General features: G+C 38.9%; 1 protein-coding gene across 1 annotated transcript in view; it reads left to right on the top strand.

The window, feature by feature from the left end:
- The first annotated feature begins 5,123 nt into the window (after positions 1-5,123).
- LOC140160554 (F-box/LRR-repeat protein 3-like) overlaps positions 5,124-7,975 on the top strand; it is a 14,352-nt gene continuing 11,500 nt past the window's right edge. The window contains exon 1 of the mRNA XM_072183798.1: positions 5,124-5,262. The gene's annotated coding sequence lies outside the window, so the exon portion shown is untranslated. The remainder of the gene's footprint in view (positions 5,263-7,975) is intronic.

Here is a 7,975-nt window from a genome sequence, read left to right as displayed (position 1 = left end):
AAGAAAAACTCTCTTGATTTGATTAATCATATTTTTTTATACGTATACGACATGATTCAAAAAGGAGCAACATTACGGTATACTATTAATCCCAGCAAACACAGAAGCACTTCTTGCTTTTCTTCATAGCATTTTAAAGGGCTCGCAAAGGTTACCAGATAATTGTTAACATATGTCTACTCTAGACGCTATAGGTTATGAAACGTTTTCTATTTTTTTACAATAAGGTTTCACAGGTTTAGAATTTGTTGCATAATGTTATTATAAAGTTGGCCGAAAACATTTAACAAACAACATGTTTGATAATAGCTCTTGATCAGAGCCCTCGAAGTACCTTTAAAGCCATATTGTATTGTATTGTATTTGGGAAATCCCGCCTATTTTCAGGCGCACCACTGAGTAGTGTACTTTTTTTTTTTTTTAACATAATGGTATACGATCTTATAATATGAAATTGGTAATAGGTCTGTCACACTACACCGAATAGGTCTTCCGTACAAGAAACGGATGGCATTTTAGTAAATCCGTTGTTGTTCGTCAATGAACGTTTTATGTTCTTTTTATGTCCTGCTATCATCCGCCAAATGCGTTTCGTGTTAGGTGATGTTCGTTAAGTCCGTCGGCAAGTTTGTGCATGCACAAAACTTGAAACGGAGTGTACCGAATACACATGTTCGGTATTTATCCGATGTGCGTTCGTATGGTGCTGCATATTGCCGGAGTTTGTTCGCTCTCCTTTCGTTCATGTTCGTTCTTTGTTCGTTGCACTCGGCCCGTGTTTGTTGCAAATACGTTCCTGTGAGGCCTTCACCACCGGATAGCATATTTTTGCATTCGGTGATGTACGTTGACCCAGACCGTCTTAGTGTCACACTACACCGGATCGGTCTTCCGTATAAGAAACAGATGGTATTTTAGCAAATGATCCGTTAGTGTTCGTCAATGTTCGTTTTATGTTCTTCATATGTCCTGTTATTATCCGCCAAATGCGTTTCGTGTTAGGTGATGTTTGTTTAGTCCGTCGACAATACGTTTCAAGTTTTGTGCATGCACACAACTTGAAACGGAGTGTGCTGAATACACATGTTCGGAAGTTGTCCGATGTGTGTTCGTACCCCTGGGGCACTCCAACTTTGGAGGTGACGCGTATGTAGGGCTGTTAAGACCCCCTTTTCAGCATCGCTGTCACCCAAAGACCCCATATTTTTTTACGAACACATGCTCTGTCCATGCTCTGTCCAAGACCCCCTATTTTTCCATTTGATCTGTCACCCAAAGACCCTTGCAAGTCCAATTTGAACAGCAACTTTCATTTATCATGGATTTTGTTACTTATTTTGAAAAATTTGAAGTCATTTAGAACTAAATACTCAATTTTCGAGGTTTCTGTGGCGCTTTTTCGGCTCTCACCCAAAGATTCCATTTAAAAAAAAGGTCATGTTCTCACGACCCCATATTTTTCACATTTTGCTCTCACCGAATGCCAAAAATCATGCTCTCACCCAATGACCCCATATTTTTTACATTTTGCTCTCACCGAATGCCCCTTAGTGCGAAAGTGCCAGCCCTACACCTATATCCATTTCATATTGAAGTGCCTCCCTGGGGTTCGTACTGTTCTGTATATACCCTGGGTTTGTTCGTTATTCTTTCGTTTATATACCGCAGGTGTTTGCAAGGTTTCGCAGGCGCTTGTGCCGGATGTAGGCCTATGGCGAACATGTGCATCGATCATGGGGGGGCTTTCTGAAGGGTGTGTGACGCAATATCATATTTCCCCCAGTACTTTAGTGACTGACAAGTAGAAAAAGGGGAAAGGAGAGAAAAAGAAAAGAAAGTGAGAAAAATTGAAGAGAGAAGAGAAGAGACTTTAAATTGCACGTAATTTAGTAGTTTCCTATGCATGTAAGTAGTATTGAAGAGAGAGGGAGGGGCACTTTCTGAAGGGTAGAGGACGCAATATCAAATTCCTACCAGTTTTAGTGATTGACAAGAAAGAAAAAAGAAGAGAAAACATGGAAAAGGTTAAATTGTATACGTTATTTAGTAGGCCCAGGATAGTAGCACTAGTAAGCCTAAGTATAGGCCTGTGATTATTATAGACAGTGCTTAAATGTGGTTCCTTGGCCCAAAAGCCTGTGAAAATTACTGCCGGCCAGTCCATATGCAGGGCCCGTGATATTTTGTCACCAAAGTCAAAGACTGACTTATAGGTCTATTCCTGACTTTAACATATCAATCCATGCATGCTTTACCTGAAATTACGAGTCTGAAGTCTTATATCTGTTATTTTTAAAACAATTGTTTATATTATACAATAATGGTGAAAACCTTTCAATGGCTTCAATTAAGCTTTCGTTTCACCAAATTGCGGCTGTTTCAAACTAAAATAGTACCCAATAATAGTGCTCAGTAAAAATTGATCCAAAAAATGACAAATGGCTTCAATTGGGCCTTCATTGTCCAAAGGTTTCTCACCTCTATTGCCCCCGGACGCTGGTTGCCCTGATATATCAGATTTGTAGCCCTTTTGTACTTATTAGCCAATATTTGACCATTTTCTTCCAAATTTACCCCCTTAAAAGTTGTCTTTCCCCACTTTGTTCACCCTCTGAAAAAGTGCTTGCTACGTCACTGCCTCTAAGGGGTCAAAAACCCTCTCAAACACCCTCTCCTCCCCCACTTTTCTGATAGAGTGGACGTCCCTGTTGGTGCCACATGCGACGGATTCGCCGGTCATTTGTCGGACGTTGAACGATTGAATATAAAACGCCTGCAGGATTATTCACAACGCATAGAGAGACGAACGGGAATCGGACCCCCAAATTCGGACATTTTGTCGGACGTTGCCCCCAAATCCGGTCATTTGTCGGACGTTGGACGATCGAATATAAGACGCCTGCAGGATTATTAGCGGCCACAACGCATAGAGAAACGAACGGGAATCGGACCCCAAATCCGGTCATTTGTCGGACGTTGAACGATCGGATATAAGACGCCTGCAGGATTATTAGCGGCCACAACGCATAGAGAGACGAACGGGAATCGGACCCAAAATCCCACCGAATCTTCTGCCGGACTGGTGATTTTTCCACCGAATAAAATATTTTTGTATTCGGTGATGTACGTTGATCCAGTCCGTCGTAGTGTGACAGACCTATAAAATTTTTTCAAACCTGATTTTTTTGCATATTTGTAATGCCCTCCCATAGAACTGTGTGTTAAATGGCCAAAATAATCAGTGCGATTTCTTTCACTTTACCTTGTTATTTCAACCTAAAATGGACAGCAACCCTTCCCGTCAGTTATTACTATATATTATTTCAACATTTTGAATAAAGAATAACAAAATCAAAATTTGACGGAAATCGTAGGGGGGCCTACATTAAGGCTTTAAGATACAGTGATCCCTGAGTAAAATAAACCCAGGCAAGTGACTACATGTAGTGAAGAAAATGTAAGGAAAACATGCGCGTATTTGGGGGGGGGGGGCTTTGGGGGCGCCAGCCCCCCGGGGCCAAAGTAGGGGGCGGCAAAAACGAAGGGCGGCGGAAGAAGAAGGGGCGGCAAAACGAAGGGGCGGCAAAACGAATTAGCAAAGAAAAAAGGGCGCCAAAAATTGAAAAAGCATAAAAATTTCGACGCTAGCGCCTAAAATCCTTTTTTTTTTTTTTGCTCTTCACTTTTTCAAACGACCGTGAAAAAAATTGGGTCAACCTTTTCGGGCTGTTAAGGAAGGGGCGGCAAAATTGTTTCTTCTTCAGCCCCCCGGGGTTGGGGCGGCCACGGTACGCCACTGGTCAATCCCTGCCTGGTTAGACCATTCTGTAAAAAAATAATACCACTCCTAGTATTACTACATTACTAACACTATGCAAGGCAAGCTACATAAGTCACCAACCAGCACCTGTCACCAACAAGTAGGACCATATAGCATGTATAGACCACTGTGTAGTCTACCCACAGTATAAGGTCGAATAAGTCAAATGTCAAAACTTCCAGAGGTCAAAATTTAAAAATGGTCCGATTTCATCGAAACTGCCGGTGTCAAATTACTGCCCTTAAAAGAGTATTTCGTGATCCTAGCATCCTCTATTTGGCATTTTTCATTAGATATCCACGAAAAAAACCTATTCCCAAAATTTCAGTTGATTCCGATTTTGCGTTCGCGAGTTAGGCTATGCATGATTATGTGTATTACACTGCTCTATAGACAATGCGATGTAATTTCGTTCTGGTGCACCAGAACGAAATTCAAATTTCACGATATCTTTGCTAAACGAATTAATCTGCAAGAAATATTTTGTACATAAACATTATGTAGCCAGAGATTGCCAGTGATATAAAAAATCTCAACTTTTTCTGAGAAAAGTGGGGGGATGAGGCTGTGGATCACGAAATATACATGCATAGGCCTAACCTTTGACCCATGATTTCATTCCGATTCTGAGGTTAAACATTTCTCAAACAAATTATTTTCCTATATTTAGCATGTTGAATTTGTCAAGAGGAGTAATTTGAGACAAACCGCGATTGAGTGCATTTTAAAAAATTGGCCTCTATGCATGAGATATTGACATTTGACCTAATTACTCTATAACTCCTGAACTATGCACCCTAGTGTAATATGACAATTGACTTTTATTTTCCTAGCAATGAGAGGAACAATTTGAGATAGGACTAGGCTATATGATCAGGGAAGTGCCACTAGGGAACAAAATTTACATTTCGGGCCCCATTATAATGGGCAGCATTATTATGGGGCATAAAAAAAGATGGAACCAATTCTAATTTTATAATTTTAAAGATGCCAAAAAGTATTGGTTTCAGATTCAGATTCAGATTCTGGTTGATTCATTAATTCATTATGGGCTATGGCCATGCATGGGACCCATAGCGCCCTATACTATTGGCCTACTTTTTTTTTAGTATATAGTCTAGGGCACAGCACCATTCCTTTTTAAAGGGTATTTTATTTATTTACGACTTTCGGATCATTTCAGGGGTCATTTTGCCTATACCGAATTTCTTTCGTTTCCATATCTGTGAACGTAAAAATGGATGAAGAACTAGTAAACACACGGCACCAATTGCCCAATGCAAATATTGCATAAACACGATAAACAAATTTACCTCGGCAAAATGCAGTGATCGCGCACGTCTTTCATGGCAGGTATTACGCAAAATCTAGCTTAAGATGTGATATTTTTCCATGGAAGTCATCACCCACCAATATTGTCAAATCATTCGACATATTTTAAGGTATGTTTCAGAAGTGCAGAAGTTGCATGGGTTTAAATATGTTACTAATTGCAGGTGCCAGTGACTTGCAAAATGATTTTATAAGCTTAACATTAATACATTGACATACTAAATGACTTGTACATCATGACATAATTATAAATAATACATGAAACTTGAAAGCCATAATGTTTGACCTCTGTCAAATTTTAATTTTGTTATTCTTTGCCAAAAATTATTGCATAATATTAATAACTCGATGATTTACTTCATTTAGTAACAACTGTCAAGGTCAGGAGGTTTCCTGATCATTTTAAGCCAAAATAATTAATAATGTAAAATTGTAATGATTTTCTCAGCCTGGGTGTGGTATATGGATGATGCGTGATTTCTCGATAAATAACACAGAGAACTAAAAACATGGAGCAAAACGACAATGGACATTATGGAAGTACAATCACAAAATAACATGATTTATTAATAAACACAAATCCTTAAGTATTATTGAGATTTCCTTTTACAAATTAAGCGTATTGCTAGCCGTCCAGCTGCCAGTATTATTTTGCACATGCATGGTCCAATGCATATGCTTGACGTCGTGCACGTATACGCGTGATGGTTAATTTGTAAAAGGAAATCTGTAATACTTGAACCATACAGACTGCCGCTTTACTGAAAATCATGTCTCTAAACAAATGGTCAAGCGATTTTTGCACAGAAACAAATATACGTGTTAACTCAACAAGCTCCAAATCATAAGTGAAGGTGCAGCGTAGACTGGCCCACGCGACGCTCCTCTCACATGCCAGTCGACCCAGCAGTGGCAGCAACAGCACCGACCAATCAGTGAACGGTCGCCGCATCTCTTCTTCCTCATTGCAAAAATGTGTCTACCTTCCGCTGCATAATGCATACCACAAATGCAGACGCATCCACAATAACGAGGAAGAGAAGTAATGGGACAATTAATATGCAATTAGCGTCAATTAATTAACAAAAGGAATAATTTGGGTTTCATTTATGAAAGTCCGAAAATACGCAAACAATCAGGAATGTGCGCCATGTGCAAATACAGCAAGTAAACAAGTCACGTGTCGAAGGTGTCAACAAACTCTCCTGGGTCAATGTCCGTTCGTCAGGTCGATGTTGACACAAGATTGCATCGCCGAAGTCATTATATTTGATGAAAGTTTCACATACAAGAAAAAGGTTAAAGCCTGAAAAAGATATGGAGACACCCATAGGCTCAAGGCATTTCAATAAGGTGAATTTATGAAAAATAAATAAGCACTTCTAAATCTACATGATGGCCTACATGTATGTAATGAAATTATTAGTTTCCCGTCATCTGCCTGCATCGCCTTTTCAATTTGACCAAAACTTTTATTTTCATAAAAAAAGTCAATTATCTGAAAATTGAGATGGAAATAATCAAAATTGAAACTTGCAAAATGTCTGACATCCCCTGCAGGGTCTTAGCTAGAAATTGAGGGTTGCCCGTCATTTGAATAAAATTGCCTGTCCTAATTTGACCTTTAAAACATTTACCAGACATAGCCCATTGGGGGTTCAAAGAGTTCAAATATGTGCTGATATGGCCTTTTAGCTTCAATTAGGTCAATTAGCTTCTCAAAACATACAATTTATAATATAGCATCTGTCAAAGGCATAGTTGCCCGTCCCAGGGGCAAACTGGCCGTCTAAAATGACGGCCAGACGGGTGGCTAGCTACGACCCTGATCCCCTGCTGATCATAATCAGCAGTTTTTCTTAGGGGGTAGAGGATGTGGTAAATAATGAAAATTTAAATTACCTCATCATGTTTCTAGTGATTTATACAAAAATTGCAAAGATTTTTTCATTTTAATATTAATAAAAACAAATTCAAGTCTTTTCTCTGTTGCAAAATGTCTGTACGGATCATCTAAGCATTTTACCTGTTTTGAGATAGTCTTTCATCAACAATATGTAATAGCCATGTAAATGAAAGTTTTGACAATAATGAAATTTTACAAAATTAATGAATAATGAAATCATGACCTCATATTTCACTGAAAAAAATGTGACGGGAAAGTATCAAATAATTAGCCTAAAGCCACTTCATGACTTTGCTCGAGAAGTCTAGCCAAGAATTTGCTCACCAATAGCTTCACATTCTAGGCAAGAGACCATTACATTCAAAATCTGGTCGGATTCGCTGAAGCATGACACTGTGTAAAGCAATGGAAGTTCAGAGGTAAACACGTCCGATCACGACAGGCGATTGCATCAAAAATGTTGCTAAAATTACACTTTGCAGCAAAATTTTAGCCTGCCCAAAATAGGCAAATCTTGCTCAAAAGATACAGTTAACTCATTCATCCAAATTTCAACATTAACAGAATAAATAACCATAACCTCCATCCGAAAAAATAGCAAAATTGCGAAAAACGATAGCAAAATACTCTAGCATCAAATGCGTAACTATCGTGTGCAAATTCAAAGGTATAGTTTTCGAGTAAAAGCCACTTAAATTTTATAGCCAAAATACATATGTGTGATTTGCAACACAGCTACGCCCCACACCGACACCGCCTGGCTAATAATTATTTGGTGCAGCAGAGACACTAAAATGAAATGAATACACGGGATCGATACACGTGAATTGCTATTTTGATATCAGACGAAAATCTTTGGATACCGGGTTAGAAAATGATGAATAAGAACCGTCATGATATTTGTTTGGAAAAACGAG

The sequence above is a fragment of the Amphiura filiformis genome, chromosome 9 (genome assembly GCF_039555335.1).
Source record: "Amphiura filiformis chromosome 9, Afil_fr2py, whole genome shotgun sequence".
Classification (NCBI taxonomy): domain Eukaryota; kingdom Metazoa; phylum Echinodermata; class Ophiuroidea; order Amphilepidida; family Amphiuridae; genus Amphiura; species Amphiura filiformis.
The sequence above is the reverse complement of the archived record's forward strand: the minus strand, read 5'-3'. Positions and strand labels throughout refer to the sequence as shown.